Here is a 23,884-nt window from a genome sequence, read left to right as displayed (position 1 = left end):
CAGGGGCATAGATCCTATAAACATGGTGGGTTTCCCCCCCTTTTTATGAGAGAACATATGCAGGACTGACCACTATAGATATAATAAGCATCCCACTAATATTTGACTTAGCACAGATAGAAGGCCTCTTATCACAGGAAGGGAAGAATGATGAATTTTCATGATTTCATGGAAGTGTGCTCTGACCTTACTCTATGATTCACCTTGCTAAAGATAGTCTATCAATTATGTCATTATACCTATTAAGAGTGGTTGCCAGACATGATCTCAGCAATGTAGTGGAATATACTTATCTACATGCTATACTTCTGAGAATGACTTTCATACTGAAGGAGATTCAAATCAACTGTATTCCCCAGGTTTGCCCCATAATTATTTCATATTGTATGTATTTATGTATGTATGTATGTATAGTCAAATATTGTGTTGTTACTTCCAGTTGAGGTTGGTGCTTCACATAAACTGCTATGAAGTATTCTCCTCATGTGTATAATTTAAAAATAATTTTCAGCTCAGTCATTTATACAATATAATTACAAGCATTTTAATTAACTCATAATTATGTATGATGTTATTGTTATAAGCATGTACACTCATGGGTTTCACTTTTATTACAATACTGCAATTATTTTAGTCAGTGTCGATGTAATCATGCTTTCTCGTTGTGACAGATATCATATTTCCTTATGAAAAAATTAAAAGTTGAAATCTAACTAGAAAATTGCCAGTACACTCTGAGAATATTAATAACCTATTTTTTTCACAACTCTCTTCTATTAGCATCAAATATATGAATATATGGCTAAATTTATATGATTTATAATAATAAAATAGGAACAAAGGTTTTTAATCTTACAATTTTATTTATATACTAGAGCTGTGATCGGCAAACTGCGGCTCATGAGCCACATGCTGCTCTTTGGCTTCTTGAGTGTGGCTCTTCCTAAGCGTTAGGAGTACCCTAATTAAGTTAATAACAATGTACCTACCCATATAGTTTAAGTTTAAAAAATTTGGCTCTCAAAAGAAATTTCAATTGTTGTACTGTTGATATTTGGCTCTGTTGACTAATGAGTTTGCTGACCACTGTACTAGAAGCACGAAGATTCGTACAAGAATGGGCCTTCTTTCCCATAGCTGCCGGCACTACCTTTGCTCTGGACCAGAGCCACCTTTCTGCCTTTGCTCCAGCCCAGAGCTGCCTTTCCTTCTTCCCACGCTGCCCAGAGGCCTGGAGCAGCTGGGGTGGTGCAAACGCAAGCGTCCCACCCCCAGCCGCTAGGCACCTGTGTATGCAAATTAACCCGCCATCTTTGTTGGGTTAATTTTCATGCTCACTCCTGATTGGCTGGTGGGCATCATGAAGGTATAGTCAATTTGCATCTTTCTCTTTTATTAGTGTAGATGTTGTAATGGTAATTTATTGTTTCAAAATTTTTATTGTTGTGTTCTGTAGATTTATTTTGTGCTTAGAAAAACAATTTAATGATTTACCTCAATTTACATTCAACTCAGTAAAATTCATTGAACTTCCATTTTATATCACGTAGATGGCAGTTACTGAGATACAAAGTTGAATAAGAAAAAGCCTTTTTTTTTCCTGTGGAAGCCAAAGTTCATTTTTATCTAAAATTATTAAGTAAATTTGAAATTCCATATATATCTCTAAACCCATTACAGTACTATCACCCTAACCACATCTATTATCAACTCCTGCCTGCATTGCTAAAGCAATAGCCTTCTAATCTAAGGGGTTTTATAGCATCTACTTTTGCCTGCCATCTAGTTTGTAGCCAGGATGCTATGTACAAAATACAAATATGATCAAGCATTTGCTTGCTTAATGCTGGAGGCTAGGAACAGTAGTTAGCATAATAAATGCAGGAGGTCCATCAAAAGGTTGATGGACACCATCAGCAGGGCTGAAAATCTGCATGTTATTACATGCTGCTGGAACAGCCAAAGGCAGTTCCCCCAACCTGATAATCTTATTGTTTACCAGGCCTTACCTTTGATATGTATATCTGCTTTGCTAGAGGGCAAAATGTGAGAATAAAAAGCCTGGGTGAGAGATTCCAGGAGCTTAGTCACTAGTATTAAGTTTCCATCTGGCCCTCCAAAATGCCTTCCAAATTCATATTTCTTCTCTAGCCTCTTCATTCATTTATGCACAGCCCCTGATTAATGCTTCTCTGTCTCTGGATCTGTTTTTGTTCATCAGTTTATGTTGTTCATTATATTCCACAAATGAGTGAGATCATGTGATATTTATCTTTCTCTGACTGACTTATTTCACTTAGCATAATGCTCTCCAGGTCCATCCATGCTATTTCAAATGCTTGGAGTTTCTTCCTTTTTACAGCAGCGTAGTATTCCATTATGTAGATGTACCACAGTTTTTTAGTCCACTCATCTCCTGATGGGCACTTAGGCTGTTTCCAAATCTTAGCTATGGTGCATTGTGCTGCTATGAACATAGGAATGCATATGTCCTTTCTGATTGGTGTTTCTGATTTCTTGGGATATATTCCTAGAAGTGGGATCACTGGGTCAAATGGGAGTTCCATTTTTAGTTTTTTGAGAAACTCCATACTGTTCTCCACAGTGGCTGCACCAGTCTGTATTCCCACCTTCTTCTTAGAAGATATCATCTCCACTACCTTCAGCATATGGCTTCCTTACCTAAGTATATTCTTCCCTATTGTTTTATCTGGTACACTCTTCATGCTTTTATACTCAGACACTTTCTTAAGTCCCTTAGAAAGTAGATAAGAATTATTTTATGTCCCCATAGTTATCTTTTACAAATATCTTTTAAGGTGTGCATAGACACACAAGATATGTGTACATATATCTTCAACACTGATGAATTGAACAGCTCATGGAAAAGATAACTAAAAACAATAAAATGGGACATATTACTTTTTTCCTATTTCATGTAGAAAATATACATTGATTTTAGTACATGTTGTGTAGTATTTTTTAAAGGGATATAAGGACTTCTATAGCTCCGTGTCATTACTAAATGATGATCAAGAAAATACACTAACAAATTATAACAACCTGTTTTGTCCTCATCTGTTAACTTTTCCTCATTGTGAGAGCCTTCTCTATGTGTTGTTCCAGAATCATTTTGCTGAATTTGATTAGAATGACTATAATAGAGAGAAGCATGTGACATTAAGGACAGAAATAGGAGAGACGTTGGAATTTCAGGGGAACAGTTTGTTCTTGTGAAGGTCTAAACTTAAAAGCATTGGAAGCTTTCATTTATACAAAGTTATTCTAAGCCGAAACAATACATTTTCTATTCACTTCCTAAAGGCTTTGGAAGAGACTTAGAGCTCTCACTGAACTTTATTTGGTCTTTAAATGTAATGTTCTGATGTGAATAATCTTGAGAACATAAACATATTGAAAGCTTAATGCTCTGACATTCTATGCTCATTGTCTAATTTTATTTATTTTTCTTTTCCACTGATGCTCAAGCATAATTATAAGCACTCCCTTAAGAAGGTATTTATTCACAACCTACAAAAGACTACTTTGCATTAGGAATTAAAACCATTTATTCCAGAAAATAGGGAACCAACTTTAATTTTAAGATGATTTCCCAAAAACTCTCACCACATTTAAGAGAAGGATTTTTATAGGGAATATTTGGTAAATTTTCACATAAAATATCTGTGCAATCACCAGGCTGTATAGCTATTTCCTAGTGTATTCAATAATAGACGAATTTAGTACAGACTTTACTTAAAAACTTACACAAGGAATGAAAAGAGATAGATTTTGAGTATTCACAAGGGAAGAGAACAACATTAATAATTTGATGGGTAGCTCTTGAAATAATTATGTTTTGTAAATGGAATACATAAAGAACTCATCAGTAATTCTGTGATGTAGTAATGCATATAGAAAAGCTAATACAGTGAGCTTTGGCATAAAAACATCTTCTGCATTGTTATTAAAAAAGACACTATAGTATTTGAAAAATTATAATAAATAAATTACACAATCAGTGCTCCCTCTTTATTGAGCTTGTCTTAGTAACCGTGCATTTTATATCTCAAAATTCCCTGGCAGTCAAAAAAAAGTGTAAAAATATTATGAATTCCCAATTGCAATAATGTTGATACCGAATTTTTGGACTGGAACCCAGATTCTTTGTCTGCCAGAATCAAAGAATGAATCCATGGACAGAAAGTGGTATAGCAAAGGTGGAGATTTATTGAAGAACAAGTACAGACTCCCATGTAGGGAGGGGGAAGATTCCCACAGAATAAACTCCCACCTAGGGAGCCGGAAAGTGTCCCACTGAGTCCCTTTTCCCTATGGTTTATAAAGGCTGCAGTTCCTGTGTCCTGATATCCCCTCTGATTGGTCAATATTCCCCTTCGAATTGGTTACTATAGTGATTCCTAAGGCCCTCCTCCCTCATAGTCCTTCCATTCCTCTGGGCTTTCTTCTTTTCCATCTGAATGAAGGGCTTCCTTCTCTTTATTTTGTAAATATAGACCTTTCTTGGCTACTTCCAGTTCCCTTGTCTTATGTAAATGCAACTGTTGCTGCTCCCTTGTCTTATGGAGATGTGACTGCACCTGGCTTCCTTGTGTTATGGAGATGTACCTTCTCCCAGTCTGGAGCCCGGGCACTTTTCCATGGACCCAAATTCTAAAAAATCCCTAAGCATCCCAAATTCCTGCTTTGATGTCTTTCTAAAACAGTTTTGTAAAATAACCTTTATTATAGAAGTGCCACAAAATTGAATTATCTTAGTGCGGTAATATAAAAGATATTTTTAAAATTTCAGGAGAATTACTGGAGGGGAAGTGCTCAATGTGCTTAAGACCTTTTACTTTTTCAAGACCGATGAGTAAGCATTACAGGTAACTCCCATCTCTCCCATGTGACCTGAACAGGCTCACTTTGAAGGCAGCATGGTTAGAAGTGGAGCCGGAATTGGAATTTCTCCAGGAACTGCTTTTACTTAAACTTATTATTCAGGCTAATTTATGACCTATTTTTTTCCTTCTGTTACGCCCGGAACGCCAGCCGCACTCACAGAGCACCAAGAGACGATCTCATGCAAAAAGCAAAGGGTTTATTGATACCAGCATGCTGGGACTCGCAGCTTACTCTGAGCACAGAGCAGTGGCTGTGAGCCCTGATCAAGAGTTTAAACACACATTATATACTTTTCAGCAAAGGGGGGGTACATTCCACTGGTGGTCTGGCTGCCTTATGAGTCAATATCTGCTCTGCCGCTTATCAGATTTCAGTCCCTTGTTCCTCCCTCAGGGGATGTTCCCTTGTGTAAGTTTCCCGTAACAGTTTATCTGCTCTTTGTCTGACTTTCCTGTAACTTGGGGGTTGTCATTCCCCCCTTTTTCTGTGGACGGTTTCTAATCTTAGAGACCTTCAGACTCAGCCAAGGCTGAGTATTGTTGCCTGATAATCAAGAGTTTAATATCCCCTATTCTTTGTTGCAGGAATCCTATAACCCTGTTTAAGATACAGGGTCCTCAACTTCTGGTATGTCCCAAGTGTCTAGGCCAACGGCCAGTTGGCAGATATCTGGATGTAACGTGGGCCACCAACTACCTGGAGTATGAGTACCCTCAACCGACCAGACTACCTGTCCCGTTGGGTTGATGACCTCCCAGGCTAAGGTTACAGGGGCATGGGGGTTACCTGCCATCGGTTTAGTCAGGCAGGGGCTTACGGCGAAAGCGAAGCTTAAGAGGGTTATCAGTCCTTTCCATTGTCCATTCCGGTCCCGGCTGTGGGGCAGGCTTGAGATGAGAAGCATGGATCCACGCCGCGACGCCATCTACCTTCACCGCAGTTGGAGTGGTCAGCAGCACCACGTAAGGTCCTTTCCACCGGGGTTCTAGGCTGGAGGTCTGGTGTCTCCTTACGTATACTGAGTCCCCGACTTGGAATGAGTGAGGCACCTTAAGTTCTCCTGGTTGGTAGGCAGAGGCCAGTGATTTCCAGACAAACTGCTGGACTCCCTCCAAAGCCTTTAACCTGGCAAGCAAAGGGGTAGAAGGCTGGATGTCAGGACCTATGACAGGTGGCAACCGTGATATTGGAGGTGGGGTCCCGTACAAGATTTCAAAAGGGGTTAAATGGTACATGGAGGATGAGGGGGTGTTCCGAGCCCGGAACAAAGCGAAGGGCAGGAGCAGTGTCCAATCCTGAACGCCAGTCTCTAAGGCCAATTTTGTCAAGGTCTCCTTAATGGTTCTATTCATCCTCTCTACCTGCCCTGAACTTTGGGGGCGATAAGCACAATGCAATTTCCAATTAATCCCCAATACCCTGGCCACGCCCTGACTTACCTGGGCCACGAAAGCAGGACCGTTATCTGACCCGATTACCTGAGGCAGCCCGAATCTGGGAAAAAGTTCTTCTATGATCTTCTTTACCACTACTTGAGCGGTCTCCCTCCGCGTGGGGTAGGCCTCTACCCATCCTGAGAAAGTATCTACAAAAACTAAGAGATATTTTAGTCCATACTTGGCTGGTTTGATTTCAGTAAAGTCCACCTCCCAGAATTGGCCAGGCCGGCTTCCCCTGAGCCTTTTCCCTTCTGGAGCTTGTGACGGGTGTGCATTTACAGCCTGACAAGCTCGGCAGTCTCTTGCCACTTGTTCAGCTAGCTTTCTGTTTTCCGTGGCCGTGAGAGTGAAGGGCTGCTCTTTTAATAGCTCTTGCATCTTCCTGGCCCCTAGATGAGTGAGCTGATGTACATGCTGTAGGTATGAGGCCGCTTGATGTCCCTTGTCCTCAGTTGTAGTGGGTGTCAGATCTCCTTTTGAGGTTTCAGTCACTAGTACCGCATCTCCTGCTCCCCTAAGGGCTGCTGCTCTCGCCTCTGCATCTGCTCGTCGATTCCCTGCAGCTACAGGGTCCAATCCCTTCTGGTGACTGGGGCAATGGACAATAGCTAGTTTGGCAGGTAGTGGGACGGCCGCTAGCAGCCTGAGGATTTCAGCCTTATGCTTAATGTCCTTCCCAGCCGAGGTTAGCAGTCCCCTCTGTTGGTATATAGCCCCATGTACGTGAGCTGTAGCAAACGCATAGCGGCTGTCCGTATAGATGGTAGCCTTCCTCCCCTTGGATAGTTCTAAGGCTTTTGTGAGAGCGATCAGTTCTGCTTTTTGAGCAGAAGTCCCTTCTGGCAGCCCCGCGGACCATATAACTTTGTCTTTACTGACTACCGCTGCCCCGGCGCATCTCTTACCATCTTGTAGGAAGCTGCTGCCATCTGTGAACCAGGTCACCTCTGAGTCAGGCAGCGGAAGGTCTTTTAGGTCACGGCGTATCCCTGCTTCTTCTGCCAGGATATCCTGGCAGGAGTGCAGGACCAGGCCCGCAGCTTCATCCGGGAGTAAGGTTGCAGGGTTCAAGGCAGACGGAGGCCCAAAGGTCACCCGGTCCTTGTCCAACAGGATGCTCTGATAGTGCGTGATGCGAGCATTCGAGAGCCATCTGTCGGGGGGCTGCCTGATGACACTCTCCAAGGTATGAGGAGCTATAATAGTTAGCTTTTGCCCTAGGGTCAGTTTGTCAGCATCTTTGGCTAGCAGGGCGGCAGCAGCTATGGCCTTTAAACAACGAGGCCAACCCCCAGCCACTGAGTCCAGGCGCTTGGACAAATAGGCCACCGGCCTCTTCCAGGGTCCCAAGGTCTGGGTCAAGACCCCTCGGGCTACCCCCCTTCGTTCCTCCATGTAGAGAGTAAAAGGCTTCTCTACATCAGGGAGGGCCAGCGCCGGGGCTGACAATAGGGCCCTTTTTATGTCATCAAAGGCTTGCTGCTGCTCTGGTCCCCAGGAGAATTCTGCATCCCCCTTCAAGAGTGGGTATAGCGGGGTGGCTAGCGAGGCGAACCCCGGGATCCACAATCTACAGAACCCAGCCGTCCCTAAGAATTCTCGGAGCTGTTTCCTGGAAGTTGGCGTAGGGATCTGCACAACAGTCTTTTTCCGGGCCTCAGTTAGCCAGCGCCTCCCACCCCGAAGGGTGTATCCCAGAAAAGTCACTTCCTGCCTGCATATTTGGGCCTTTTTGGCTGATGCCCTATACCCAAGCTGAGCAAGTTCCTGCAGTAGGGATGAGTCCCGTACTCACATTCTTCCTGAGACGGCGCGGCCAGCAGTAGGTCATCTACATACTGGAGCAGGGTTACCTCCGGATGCCGGGTTCTAAAGGCGCCCAGGTCCTGATGGAGGGCTTCATCGAAGATCGTGGGGGAATTTTTGAATCCCTGGGGCAGCCTAGTCAAAGTCAATTGTCCCGCAATCCCAGCCTCCGGATCGGTCCACTCGAAGGCGAACAGCGGCTGACTGCTTTCACAGAGTCGTAGACAGAAGAAGGCATCTTTTAAGTCCAATACAGTGTACCAGCTCCTGTCAGGTGGAAGGGAACTTAAAAGATTGTAAGGGTTAGGGACAGTGGGGTGTATGTCCTGTACCCTACTATTAACTTCTCGTAGATCTTGCACTGGTCGGTAATCCCCGGTCCCCGGTTTCTTGACGGGAAGGAGTGGTGTATTCCAGGCTGACTGGCAGGGCTTCAGAACGCCTCCCTGCAGTAGCTTTAGAATATGTGGCCTGATTCCTTCCCGAGCTTCCTTACTCATGGGATACTGCCTCACCCGGATTGGCACTGCAGAGGTTTTCAAGGCGACTATCACCGGGGGTTGGTTCCTTGCTAGTCCTAATCCAGCCTTTTCAGCCCAGGCATCTGGATACTCCCTGAGCCATCTTGTTATATCCTGCTCTTTTACCGGGGAGTCATATAGACAGTATTCATCTTCTATAGACATTGTCAGAGCCGTTACTACCGGCTGTTGGACTAGGGGGCTCAGGAACTCTACTTTGGGCCCCTCAGGGTTGAAGGTGATGCGGGCTTTCAGCTTGGTGAGTAGATCTCTCCCCATAAGGGGAGCTGGGCAGTCAGGTATCACAAGGAAGGAATGATGGACCTTTCCCCTTCCCAAGTCTAAGGTTCTTTTGGTGGTCCAGGCCCGGTATCGGCTGCCGTTGGCACCCCTCACCAAGGACCGCTTGGTTGATAGTGGCCCCAATGGTGCTTGTAACGCCGAGTAAACAGCCCCGGTGTCTACCTCAAAGTCAATAGGGGTCCCCTCCACATCAAACTTTACCCTGAGCTCGGGGAGGGGGTCCGAGCCCCGTCGCCCCTAGTCTTCATCCAGGGCCAGCAAGGTGGGCTGTTTAGCCTGTAGGCCCTTCCTGGATCTCTTAGGGCAGTCTTTCTTCCAGTGCCCGTACTCCTTGCAGTAGGCACACTGATCCGGGTCCAAGTTTGGTCGTGGCCGTGGCCCTGTATTGCCTCCCTTCCTGTCTCTTTCCTTACTGCTACCGACTACCGTGGCCAGGATTTTAGTTAATGCTTTATCTCTCTTTTTGTCTCTCGCATTCTCTCTCTCCTCTCTTTCCTTTTCCTTACGTTCCTCTTTCTCTTCCTCCGTTTCCCTCTTATGAAAAACTTTATCCGCTTCTTTAACTAGGTCCCTAAGAGTGAGGTCCTGCAGCCCATCAAGGCATTGCAGCTTACACCTTATATCTGCAGCGGATTGGCCAATGAAAGCCATGGCCACTGAAGCCCTCTGGTTCTCTGACTGCGGGTCGAAGGGTGTAAACCTTCGATAGGCCTCCATTAGCCTTTCTAAGAAGACTGCCGGAGATTCAGCAGGACCCTGGACGACCTCCCTTACCTTAGCCAAATTGGTGGGCCGCCTGGAAGCTGCCCGGAGACCTGCCACGAGAGCCTGGCGATAGGAGGACAGATGCTCCCTACCTTCTGGAGTGTTGGGATCCCAGTTGGGGTGCGCTAGTGGGAAGATGTCGTCAATGATGTTCTGTAGCTGTGTCGGGCGCCCGTCCCGTCCCGGGACGTTCTTCCGAGCTTCTAGCAGAATCCGGTCTCTTTCCTCTGTGGTGAAGAGAGTCCCTAGTAGCTGCTGGCAATCATCCCAGGTGGGCTGATGGGAAAACATGAGGGACTCCACGAGACCTGTTAGTCGAGTGGGGTCTTCAGAGAAAGGAGGGTTATTATTTTTCCAATTATATAAATCCGAGGAGGAAAATGGCCAATACTGGAGGGCCGGCATCTCCCCCCGTCTCCCATCATCCACCATAGGCCCGTAAGGGCGTAACGGCAGAGTGGTGGCCACAGGCCCTTCATCCGGTTGGCACCGGCTCCTAGTCCGCTGAGCTGGCCCGCTGCCCGGTGGCGGCAGGGGACCCTCGAGGGTGGAATCCGGGGAGGCCACCGTTGGGGACGCTGGCCGGGGGGCTGGACCCGGTGCCGGAGAAGGCACTTGGTCGTGCCGCTGCAGTGTCCCGGCCACCGGAGGCTGCAAAGGCGAAGCATAAGGTGGTGGGAGATCTAGGAGAATAAGATCAGGTTGTGAGTCCGGGAGGACCGGAGGGGCAGAGGGTGGAGGAGAGGGGAGAGCCGGCTTCACAGGGAGGATTGCCGGCTCAGAAGCAGAGACCGAGGACCTAGGGAGAGAACCAGGGGGTAAGAAGGGCTTGACCCACGCCGGGGGGTTCTCACATAAGTCTTGCCAGACTAGAATGTAAGGCTCCTGGTCCGGGTGTCCATGTCGGCCAGGCTGAAAAACCAGATTCCTTACTTCCCTCACAGGAGGCAGGTGGAAAGATCCCTCCGGGGGCCATCCAACGTTGAAGGAGGGCCACTCGGATGAGCAAAAAGTCTGCCATTTACCCTTTTTGATGATAAGAGAAAGGTTTTGAGCTCGTCCCTTGACCTCCGACCAATGGTCCAGGGTCAGGGACAAAGGAGTAGAAGTACTCTGGCCCATGACAAACAGAAAACACAGACTAATGACAGACAACAAAGAACAAATAACCAGAACAGACACAACGCGTTGAGATAAAAACCGGAGGATCCAAAAAGAAGGTTTTTCAAAGCCAATTGACCTAGCTGGCAACAGAGTTTCAGAGTCAGTATTTAGCAGACGAGAGGAGTCCAGGCGTCCCTGGTCCTCTCCAGATTCCACCAGGGCGTCCCCCGGGGATGTGGCCTGCGACCTCCTGACACGTCTGTCAGCCGCAGTCAGGGGAGGCTCACGCCCCTCCCCGACAGCCACCAGACCGAACAGATTTGCCAGCTCCGACAAGATTTGTGTTTCCAATTTCTAAGCGATCGCTATTCAAAAAGGCGCCGTCACTTACCCCGAGAAGCGTCTGTTGGAACCCGAAGGCGGCTGCAGCGATCTCGGTGGGACCTCCAAATGTAACGCCCCGGACGCAGGCCGCTATCACAAAGCACCAAGAGACGCCTCTCATGCAAAAAGCAAAGGGTTTATTGATACCAGCATGCCGGGACTCGCAGCTTACTCTGAGCACAGAGCAGTGGCTGTGAGCCCCGATCAAGAGTTTAAACACACATTATATACTTTTCAGCAAAGGGGGGGGTACATTCCACTGGTGGTCTGGCTGCCGTATGAGTCAACATCTGCTCTGCCGCTTATCAGATTTCAGTCCCTTGTTCCTCCCTCAGGGGATGTTCCCTTGTGTAAGTTTCCCGTAACAGTTTATCTGCTCTTTGTCTGACTTTCCTGTAACTTGGGGGTTGTCACTTCAAAATGAAATAATTAATAAATTACTTATAATTTGGGGATGCTTTGACATTTATAAAAGATAACTCTTCATTCTTTAATAAATTTGTTTCATTTACAACCTCAGAAGAATTACGATATATTCTCAGAAATTATCCTTGAAAAGAATCTTGAAATTATTTGTTGAACGAAATACAACTGGTTCACTTCTAAGAGAAAACATGCTATACAATAAGAGGTTTGTAAAACACAGGTTCATGCTGCATTTGTGCCATGAGATGAAAAAAATGACTTTAGAACCAGATATATGATTCCAGTTTGAATTCTAGTTCCACTGCTTTTTGATTGTGAAGCCCTATGGAACCTCGTTATTCTTTCTAAATCAGTGTTTTTGTCTCTAGTTGGGATTAAAGCTATGCTTAATATGTTGTTTATATTGATATTTTATAATAACAATTTTATAGTTGTCTTGTTGTAATGTACCCCGTGAATCACACAAGGATGCCTCAAGAAGTCAAATTAAGGAGTCACATTTATTGCAAATCCGGGACGACGAGGGGGCATTTTGCTCTCTCAAATCTCGTAGTAGTTACCTAGCCCCAACACCAGATTTATATCTGCAAAAATCACAAAGGTATTGATTACATCTCAGGATTTAGAATGAGGAACCTGGTTTGCAAAGAAGCAGTTTACAGAAGCAGAATTGAGCAAGTTAGTTAAATTATAATTTTGAGTCTCCGGATCACTGAATCAATGGAAACACATTATCTGGAGCTATCGAGTCTTGGGAACACTGAGTCAACCAGAACGCATTATCTGTAGCCACTGAGGCAATTTAGGATAATTGTGCTGCCCTGGTTCCCAGGTACAGAAGAATGTGATTTCTAAAACCAGTATGACCACAACCAATGGGGTATTCACATTACAATCAATAGGGTATTCAATCGAATGGGATGATTTACATAATTCAGAAAATCAAAATAACTTTTCTATTATTTTAGCAAGCAAATAATGACATAAGCCAAGTCAGCAGGTTTAAAATATTAAAAAGCAATTTCCACCCAAACATGGGTGGCATCCAATAAATGGTAATTCCTGTTGTTATTGCTGTTATTATTTATTATCATAATCATAAAGTAATGCCAAATTGCTAAATCCTTCCATTGTCACAAGTTCTCTGTATGTTGGAATTTGGACTTAATATAGTTTTGTATTGCTACAAATATGTACATATATACTATATACATATCAGTATTTATACTAGTATAGTGGCCTATGCTATGAATGGGTAAATGATATAAAAAGATCTTTATGAGAAAAGGATAGGAAGTGAACACAAAAGTGGTGATAAGCAGGGCATTAATCTGCTTTACACTTCATTGGCTCCTATTTATGCTATATAATAAAAGGGTAATATGCCAATCGATGGAATGGCTGAAAGACTGGTCACTATGATGTGCACTGACCACCAAGGGGCAGATGCTTAATGCCGGAGCTGCCCCCTGGTGGTCAGTGTGCTCCCAAAAGGGGAGCGCCACTCAGCCACAAGCCGGGCTGATGGCTGGCGAGTGCAGCAGCGGTGGTGGGAGCCTCTCCTGCCTCCGCCATAGCACTAAGGATGTCCCACTCCCAGCTGAGGCCCCCGGGCCTAAGCCGTCAGTCGGACATCCCCTGAGGGCTCCTGGACTGCTAAAGGGCACAGGCTAGGCTGAGGGGAGCCCCCCTGCCCCAAGTGCACTGGGCCTCTAGTCTATAAATATTTGCTTAACATTTTTTCAGGGCCCACAGAGCTTTGTCAACACATTTCTGTACTGTTTCTATTCATGTGCTTTTCTATTTAATAATTCACTTATTCCATTATTCATCTGTTTATTTAATAACTACACACATGGCTTTTTATAGTCTATGTAAGTTAGATACTGTACTAGGTATTGGGGAAAGATCAATGAGTATGACAGAATATTCAAAATAACGTATCCTGTGGTCTCACAGAGGTTGACATTCAGAGAGATAAATTATAACACACAATGATAAATGCTATAGCAGAATCATTAACAAATTTATATAAGAAGACTAAAAAAAAGAATAATTATATTTACAGAGATAGTGTATAATGGTAAAAAAAAACATGGTAGTTGAGCTGGATGTTAGAAAGTGAGTGAGAGATTTTCAGGGAGAAAAATGAGAAAATATAGTGAGGGCAGAATGAATAATATATGTAAGATGGGATCAAGAAGATAGCATGGCTTTGTAATATTTATTTATAATAGGGAAAAATTGAAAGATATCCAGATGTTCAACAGCAGTAGAGTTTTAAAATGAATTTTGGACACCCATATAATGCAATATTTATTATTGCTGAAGGATATCAAAATGGGAAATTTATTGTAAAATAATGTTATGTTTAACAAGTAGAAAGTCAAACTGACTGCATAGTACAATCAATTTTATAAATATATATAGTTCACTGAAAAGACCAGAAAGAAAGACATTATCCTATCTAATAATAGACAAACATGGTAATTAACCGTACCTCTGACACACTTTCCATTGGCTAATCAGGGCGATATGCAAATTAACTACCAACCAAGATGGCGGCCGGCAGCCAGGCAGCTGAAGAGAACAGGAGGCTTGCTTGCTCCACTGAAGGAGGAAGCCGAGGTTCCCCAGCTGCAGTTTAAGAAACACTGTTGCAAATATAGAAGTTAAACAATCCCCATGCTTTCAGCCAGCCGGCCAAGCTGGAGTTGCAACAGAGTTTCAACTATAGAAACCAAACAAAGCCCAGAAACCTGCTTTCAGCAGCCAAGGTCTCAGAGCTGGAGCCGAGCCTCAGAGCTAAAGATGGCTCTCAGCTCCAGTGACAGCCATAGAAGGTAAATAAATCCCAGAATAAAAAAGAAAAAAAGAAAAAAAGGAGAGGTTGGGAGCTTCAGTCACCCGCCAGCCTGAAAACGGCCCTCAGACCCTCACCCAGACTGGCCAGGCACCCCAGTGGGGACCCCCACCCTGAAGGGGGTGTGACTAGCTGCAAACAGCCATCATCCCCTCATCCAGGCTGGCCAGGCACCCAAGCAGAACCCCCACCCTGATCTGGGACACCCTTCAGGGCAAGCCAGCCGGCCCCCACCCATGCACCAGGCCTCTATCCTATATAGTAAAAGGGTAATATGCCTCCCAGCACTGGGATCAGCAGAGCTGTGAGGCCTCCCAAACCCAGGATCAGCAGAGCCTCAAGGCCTCATAGCACCGGGATCAGCGGAGCAGTGAGGCCTCACTGCCCTGGTGTCAAGCAGAGCCATGAGGTCTCCCAGCACCAGGATCAGCAGAGCAGCGAGGCCTCACTGCCCTGGTGTCAAGCGGAGCCGCAAGGCCTCCCAGTACTGGGATCAGTGGAGCCGTGAGGCCTCCTGGCCCCTGGAGCAGCATGACAGGGGGCAGTGTCCAAACCCCCTGATCACCCTGCGGCTCTGTGTGTGACAGGGGGTGGGGCCACAACCTCCCTATCCGCCCTGCTCTGTTCATGACAGGGGAAGGCGTCCCAACCCCCTGATCGGCCCTGCTCTGTGTGTGACAGGGGAAGGCGCCCTAACCCCCCACCCCCATGGACCCTGCTCTGTGTGTGATGGGGTGGAGCCGCAACCTCCCCATCTGCCCTGCCCTGAGTGTGACAGGGGGGAGTGCCCCAACCCCCTCATCGGCCCTGCTCTGTGGTTGACAGGGGGCGGTGCCCCAACTCCCCTATCGGCCCTACTCTGTGCGTGACAGTGGGGAGCTCCCCAACCTCTGATCGGCCCTGCTCTGTGCGTGACTGGGGGGATCTCCCCAACTCCCTGAAGGGCCCTGCTCTGTGTATGACAGGGTACAGAGCCCCAACCCCCGTGTTGGGCCCTGCTCTGTGTGTGACAGGGGGCAGAGCCCCAACCCCCTGATCGGCCAGCTCTGTATGTGACAGGGGTGGCACCACAACCCCCTGATCTACCCTGCTCTGTGCATGACAGGGGGTGGCGCTGCAACCTCCCCATCGACCCTGCCTTGAGTGTGACAAGGGGCGGTGCCTCAACCCCCCCAATCGGCCCTACCCTGAGCGTGACTGGGGGTGGCATCGCAACCTCCCTATCCGCCCTGCTCTGTGCATGAGAGGGGGCAGCGCCCCAACTCCCCAATTGGCCCTGCTCTGAGCCTTACCAAGGGCTGCAGGGCAGGCACCTAGGGATTGGGCCTGCCCTCTGCCACCCGGGAGCGTGCCTAAGCCAGCAGGTCATTATCTCCCAAGTAGTCCTAGACTGTGAGAGGGCACAAGTGGGGCTGAGGGACACCCCCCCTCCAGCCAGTGCACAAATTTTTGTGCACCCAGCCTCTAGTAAGTTAATATTTATTATGGGTGATGGAATTGTAGGAAATTTTGAAAACAAATTCAAATTGTCAATAGGTCCATGAAAAGATTCTTATCACTAATCACCAGGGAAATGCAAATCAAAACCACAATGAGATATCATTAAGAGACATCATATGTTAGAATGATCATCATTAAGAAACAAGGCTTAGTTGGTTGAGCATTGTCCTGGGCACAGAAGGTTGATTATCAGTCTGGGTATACCCAGGTTGCAAGTTTCATCCCTGATTGGGGTGTATGTTGGAGGCAACAGATTGATGTTTCTCTCTCACATCAATATTTCTCTCTTTTTTCCTCCTTTCCTCTCTCTCACTATCTTAAAAAAAAAAAAAAAAGACAAGAAATAAGTGCTGGTGAGGATTGTAGAGAAAAGGGAAACTTGTACACTGTTGGTAGGAATGGAAATGTAAATTGGTTCAGACACAATGGAAAATAGCATATAGTTTCCTCAAAATAAATAAAGAAATCCAGCAATTTCAGTTAGGGGTACACCTACAGGAAATGAAACAGGATAATGAAGAGATATATGCACTCTTATATTTATTGTAGCATTATTCACAAAAACCAAGATATGGAAACAACCTAACTGCCTGTCAATAGATGAATGGCTACATTCAGATGTGGTATACATGTGAAATGGAATATTATTTAGCCACGAGAAAGATAAAAATCTTGTCATTTGTGGCAGAATGATAAACTTTGTGGACATTATGTGAAGTGATGTAAGTCTAACAGAAAAAGACAAATATTATATGATATCACTTATTTGTGAAATCCAAAAAACTAAACTTGTAAATACAGTGAGTAAACTTGTGGCTGGAGGATGGGGGAATAGGAGAGATACTGTTTAAGAGTACGAACTTACACTAATAAAATAAGTCCTGGAGGTCTAATGCACAGTATAGTGAATATAGACAATGTATCTATAAATTATAAAAGCATAGTATGCTAATTAGACTGGACGTCCTTCTGGACAACCTTTCAGACGAAACCAGTGGCCGTAGGGAAGCTGGTGCTGGCAGCTGGGGGAAGGAAGGCCTACTCTTGCATGAATTTCATGCATTGGGCCTCTAGTTGTATTATAATCACCAAACTTGCTAAAAGATTACATCTTTATTTCCATCACATACAAAAATAAATAATTTTGTGACATGATAGAGGTACTATTGGTACCATGGCAATAATATTATAATAATAAATGTATCAAATAAACATTTATAGCTTAAATTTACACAATGTTATATAATGAATATGTTTCAATAAATAAAAGAAAATTTTTATCTTATTCTTTAAAATATATCCAGTTTTCAAATTTACACTGATAATGAATTACTCTCTATAATGACTATGAATTAATTTTATAATTCAGGAAAAAACAATAAACAAAATTATTCATATTGAGTTAGAGTAAGGTATTGGGCTGGAAATTTAAGTTTGGTGATTTCATCTCATAGGTAACTGATGAAATTGAGGAGGTCTGATTAGATAATAAAAATGACCATGTGTTATGGCAAGAGAGAAGATTGGTTCTCTCTGTATTACAGTCCAAGAAGAGAAGCAATAGTTTCAGTGTTGCTAGATCTGAAACTAGATTGCCTGGAATTGAATCCCTCCTCTTCCTTGGGCTGGAAAATCAAGTTCTCAACTGCATCATAGAGTTGTGAGGATTTAATGACGACATTTGTAAAACACTTAGTGATTGACAGCAAGTACTATAGCATTATTTTAAATAAACAATTAAGTAATTTTCATTACCGATGTGCCTCTATATTTTGTTTGACTTTTTAAAAAAAAGTTAATTTGTCCTCTATATGGCTGTTTTCTTATTCATAAAATGAGAAAAACAGTGGTATGTACAACACATATTTGCTGTGAGAATTAAAAATAACATTTCATAAAAATGCCAGTAGAAAAACAATCTAGACAGAAAAATTGTAAGTTCAATTATATAAAAGTAAAGTCTCTGTGTTCCAAATAAACTCAAAGATTAAAAGGGTAAGCTGCAAAATGATAGAAGGCAAAATATTATATCAGAATCAATAAGAAGAAGACAGCACAATTAGAACTGGACAAAACTTGCTGTGTGGACGTCTGTTTGTCCCTCTTGGTATGATTCTCTTTTTTCTCCATGGCACTCTGACCCATGAAGCTAACTTGTGTGACTATATCAGGAGGACTCCCATGGTCTCTGTCTTCATATAGATTTTGGCCAAATAACAGCTGAAGATAGTTGGGAGGGAGAAGAATTTTTATTCCCTTGGTTTCCTCTCTTGGAGATCACTTCAGGATGTGTGTTTTTGATGGAAGGTCAGTGACTTTCTCAAGTATGTAAAAATTACATGGCTCCTTTCTGAAAATCCCATTAGATAGATATTGAAACTTTTTGATATTTTTCTCATTTCTCAACTTGAAATTTATGGTAATGTGATATTCAGGAGTATTTTTTCAGGTTGAATATCAAAGACACTAACTCATTCTGTTCATTCTGCTATTCAAAAATATAAGGATATTTGGATTTTAACAATTATGTACATATTTAACAAATATGTATATATATATTTAAATTTATAGCTTTGTATTTGATGCTTTTTGTAACTTTATACCTTCTTTATAATACTGTATTTCATCATGAATATTCTCCCTTCTTCATCCTTATGCACATATTAACTACACTTATTTCACATTACTGTTATGATTAGTAGGTCTCTTTCCTTAGGTTTAAGTTATGCAAATTATATTTGCTGATCCTAAGGGTTTTGGCCTTCCTAAAAATATTGAACATTCTGATTTTGACCTTTAATCTGTTATAGAATTCTTGAAGCTGCAACTGAAGATTACTGTGGATTAAATAAAAAAAATATATATATATATTTATTGTTGACAGTATTACAGATGTCCCCCTCTTTCCCTTCCTGTCCCCCTCTACCCAGCCCCCACCCCATCCCAGGCCTTCATCACACTATTGTCTGTGTCCATTGGCTATGCATATATGCATATGTGTTCTTGGTTAATCTCTTCCGGGTCCTCCTCCCCTCTGGGATCTGTCAGTCTATTCCATGCATCCAGGCCTCTGGACATATTTTGTTCATGAGTTTATTTTGTTGATTAGATCCCACATATAAGTGAGATCATGTGATACTTGTCTTTCTCTGACTGGATTATTTCACTTAGCATAATACTCTCCAGGTCCCTCCATGCTGTAGTCAAGGGAAAGAGCTCATTTTCTACAGCTGCTTAGTATTCCATTGTGCAAATGTACCACAGCTTTTTTATTCAGTCACGTACTGATGGGCACTAGGGCTATTGTACATAACATTGCTATGAACATAGGGATGCGTATATTCTTTCTGACTGGTGTTTCAGGATTCTTGGTATATATTCCCAAAAGTGGGATCACTGTGTCAAAAGACAGTTCCATTTTTAATATTTTAGGTAACTCCATACTGTTTTCAACAGTGGCTGCATCAGTCTGCATTTCCACCAGCTGTGTACTAAGGTTCCCTTTTCTCCATATCCTCACCAGCACTTGTTTGTTGATCTTTTGATGGTAGCCATTCTGGCAGGTGTGAGGTGATACCTCACTGCAGTTTTAATTTGCCTTTCTTTTATGATTAGTGATGTTGAGCATTTTTTCATATGAATATAGGCCATCTTCTGGTATATGTCCTCTTTGGAGAATTGTCTATTCAAGTCCTTTGCCCATTTTTTAACTGGATTGTTTGTCTTCCTGGTATTGAGTTGTATAAGTTCTTTATGGATTTTAAAAATTAAGCCCTGCCCTAACTGGTTTTGCTCAGTGGATAGAGCGTCAGCCTGCGGACCAAGAGGTCCTAGGTTTGATTCCAGTCAAGGACATGTACCTTGGTTGCAGGCACATCCCCAGTGGGAGGTGTGCAGGAGGCAGCTGATCAATGTTTCTCTCTCATCGATGTTTCTAACTCTCTATCCCTCTCCCTTCCTCTCTGTAAAAAATCAATAAAATATATTTTAAAAAAATAAAATAAAAATTAAGCCCTTAGCACATGTATCATTGGTGAATATGTTATTCTATCCCATACAATGGATTCCCTTTTCATTTTGTTGATGTTTTCTTTTGCTGTGCAGGAACTTTTTAGGTTGATGTAATCCCATTTGTTTACTTTTCCCTTTGTTTCTCTTGCCTTAGAACGGTGGTTCTCAACCTTCCTAATGCTGTGACCCTTTAATACAGTTCCCCAACCATAAAATTATTTTTGTTGCTATTTCATAACTGTAATTTTGCTACTGTTATGAATCATAATGTAAATATCTAATATGCAGGATGTATTTTCATTGTTACAAATTGAACATAATTAAAGCATAGTGATTAATCACAAAAACAATATGTAATTATATATGTGTTTTCCGATGGTCTTAGGCGACCCCTGTGAAATGGTCGTTCGACCCCCAAAGGGGTCGCGTCCCACAGGTTGAGAACCGCTGCCCTAGAAGATGTATTGGCAAAAATATTGCTACATGAAATGTCTGAGATTACACTGCACATTTTTAAGTAATTATAAATTAATTAGATCATTTTATTAATTCATTATTTGAAACATTTCAAAATGAAAATATTACGGTGATTAAAGATGACAGCCATATAATTTGATTAATTTTAAGTTCTCACAGAAACTAATATTTTCTAGGCACTAGCATAATGTTCTACTTATGTTGCATTAATATAAAAATAATACAGAAATATAGAGACTCAATTATTGTATATTTTAGAAATGTGATATTCTATTCTTCATAGCTATTTTCAAATCTTTTAATGGAGACTGTAATCCCTGATCTCAAGACTATTTGTGAAACCAATCTCTGGAGGCAAAACCTAAGTAAGAAGAATGCAAGATAGTTTCCAAAATGCCAATTTATAAGTAATGCTAAGATATAACTGAAGTAAATAAAAATTGGTCCCATGACATTTTATATAAACAATGCTTTTGAGAAAAATTAAGCTTTATTTTGTGGCTTATTTATCTGAGCATATTACATAGTAAATAAAAATCATTTTTGCTGTGAAATTTTACTTTAGAGAACAATACAGTTATTGTGTTAGTTTTTGAATAGTAATTGATAGAACTTCTCTTAATTGCTGAAGCATTTGCAACCATATTATTTCTGTGGTATATATTCCTTGACCAGTCAAATGACAAGCATTAAAAAAAACCTCACCAATAACTTATATATTCTTTACTTGTGGTCTAAATTTGAAGCAAAATTTTGTGAGACTTTGTGGAAAAAAGAATAAGAAAATACACTAACGACACAATGGAAAAATTCAGTTTGATGCAGGTACAAGAAAATTTGGTACTTCATCCTTTGAATTCTTTGTGGAAAATATACATATAGGCTATAAAGGAATCTGTAGGGCACTATAATATGGTCTTCAGATGTCAGCAAAGAAAGTTGTAATGGCAGAGTTCTTAAAAGGCTGACTGGGTAAATGATTTGAAAATAGAGCTGTATAATGAGTAAAAATCTTTCAAAATAGTGGTCAGGATGACCAAATGAAACATTTCCATTTCCAAAGTCCGTAAACCCTATAGGTTTTCATTGCATAAAGCAAGAATGTTGTCCATGGTGAAATCCCATGCATTGCTTTGAAATTCATGGGCAAGTGGCCTAGCCAGCAAGGTAATGATGTGTAAAGGCAATTCAAAGCCTAATAAAATTGGACTTCTGTGCATAATGGAGGCAAAATATAATTTTATTTTCTACTCTAAATTGTACTTTGCTTAGAGATGGACCCATATACTGTCAATTTAGACAAAAATTAATTCTTTTCTGAGATAAATAACTGTTTTATTGATTAATGTTCATCTTCATAATGTTTGTGAATAAAAATAACATATTATATTTGAACTGGTATTAGCAAAATTTAGTTGAGGAAAATATATCTTATTTAGAAATTTCACTTTTAAAATAAATACTTAATTTATCAAAGCTTAAATAGTAGAAATTATCTGTTGTATTTATTTAATTCTCTATCATGTAGACTGTAAATTAAGTAATAAATTTATTTTTGTGGACCTTGTATTATCTTTTTAAGAACCTATTTTCCTGGGCACTTTCATAAAGTAATGAGCTACTGTACTTGGTTTTAGTGTTCAGAAATTATCTAATGTACAATACATCTACACTAATAAAAGAGAAACATGGTAATTGGCGTACGACCGCTACCCTTCCCATTGGCTAATCAGCATATCCTTATGCAAATTAACTGTCAGCCAAGATGGCGGCCGGCTTTAGGCTTGGGGCGGTGAGGAGCCAGCCAGCGATCAGCTGCGGCGGGGAGCTGGGGGTGCCCCGGCCCAGGCCTAAAGCCTCGAGCAGAGGCTTTAGGCCTGGGCCGGGGAGGAGCCAGCCAGCGATCTTCCATGGCGGCGGCTGCGGCGGCGGCTTTAGGCTTGGGGCGGTGAGGAGCCAGCCAGCGATCAGCTGCGGCGGGGAGCTGGGGGTGCCCCGGCCCAGGCCTAAAGCCTCAAGCAGAGGCTTTAGGCCTGGGCCGGGGAGGAGCCAGCCAGCGATCTTCCATGGCGGCGGTGGCGGCGGCGGCAGCGGTGAGCTGGGGGTGCCCTGGCCCAGGCCTAAAACCTCGGCCTGAGGCTTTAGGCCTGGGTCAGGGAGCAGCCAGCCAGCAATCGGCTGTGGCGGGAGCTGGGGGTGCCCCGGCCCAGGCCTAAAGCCTCAAGCAGAGGCTTTAGGCTTGGGCCGGGGAGGAGCCAGCCAGCAGCGATCTTCGGAGGCGGCAAGATGCCCAGGCCTAAAACCTCGGCCTGAGGCTTTAGGCCTGTGTCAGGGAGGAGCCAGCCAGGGATCGTTGATGGCTGCGGTGGCGGGGACCTGGGGGTGCCCCGGCCCAGGCCTAATGCCTGGGCCAGAGGCTTTAGGCCTGGGCCGGGGAGGAGCCAGCCAGTGATCCTTGATGGTGGTGGCGGCCCGAACCCGGGCGCAGCCAGCCAGCGATCCTTGATGGCCACGGTGGCTTGGAGCTGAGGGTGCCCTGGCCCAGGGCTAATGACTCGCCAGAGGCGTTAGGCCTGGGCAGGGGCCAAACCAGCAATTGGTGTGAACTACAGAGGAAACACCTTTTCTGACCTCTGATTGGTTAAGCTCTCTGTATGCCACTGGTAATATTCTTAGTAACTTGGGTAATAAGAGTCCAAAAAGTGATCTAGGGTTTTTTTTTACCACACTCCTGGAGAAAAAAAATGAAGGTCTGCTGCTGGAGGGTTAAGAAATGTCATATCCTGTCCTAGCCAGTTTGGCTCAGTGGATAATGCCTCGGCCTGCCCAACGCAGATTCTGGGTTCAATTCTGACCAAGGGCATGTACCTAGGTTGCACGTTCCTCCCTGGCTCCGGCCCAGGTCAGGGCTCATGCAGGAGGCAACCAATCAAAGTGTTCCTCTCAATTTGATGTTTTTCTCTCTGTCTTTCCCTTTCTTTTCCACATTCTCTAAAAATCAATGGAAACATATCCCCAGGTGAGGATAAAGAAAGAAAGAAATGTCATATCCTATGAAAGACACTTCTTGAAAATGCCTAAAGAAAGTTGTCATTTTTTCATGGTAAAGGGACTGGAGTCCGTGTTGATGAAAACACCTTGGTGGCTGCGGTGACTGGCAGTGGCTGCAGCAGCGGGGTGATGGGGCTGTTGCCTTCCCCTGATCAGCCTGGTCGCCTTCCACAAAGGGAGGCCAGACTGTGGCTTAGGCCCGCTCCCCAAGGGGAGCAGGGAGCAGGTAGTAGGACATCCCCTAGGGCTCCCAGTATGTGATAGGGGGCAAGCTGGGCTGAGGAAACCCCCTCCCCAGTGCACAAATTTTTGTGCACCGGGCCCCT

The sequence above is a fragment of the Myotis yumanensis genome, unplaced genomic scaffold (genome assembly GCF_028538775.1).
Source record: "Myotis yumanensis isolate MYYU_CA2020_CCGP unplaced genomic scaffold, mMyoYum1.0.hap1 SCAF_1, whole genome shotgun sequence".
NCBI lineage: Eukaryota > Metazoa > Chordata > Mammalia > Chiroptera > Vespertilionidae > Myotis > Myotis yumanensis.
The sequence above is the reverse complement of the archived record's forward strand: the minus strand, read 5'-3'. Positions refer to the sequence as shown.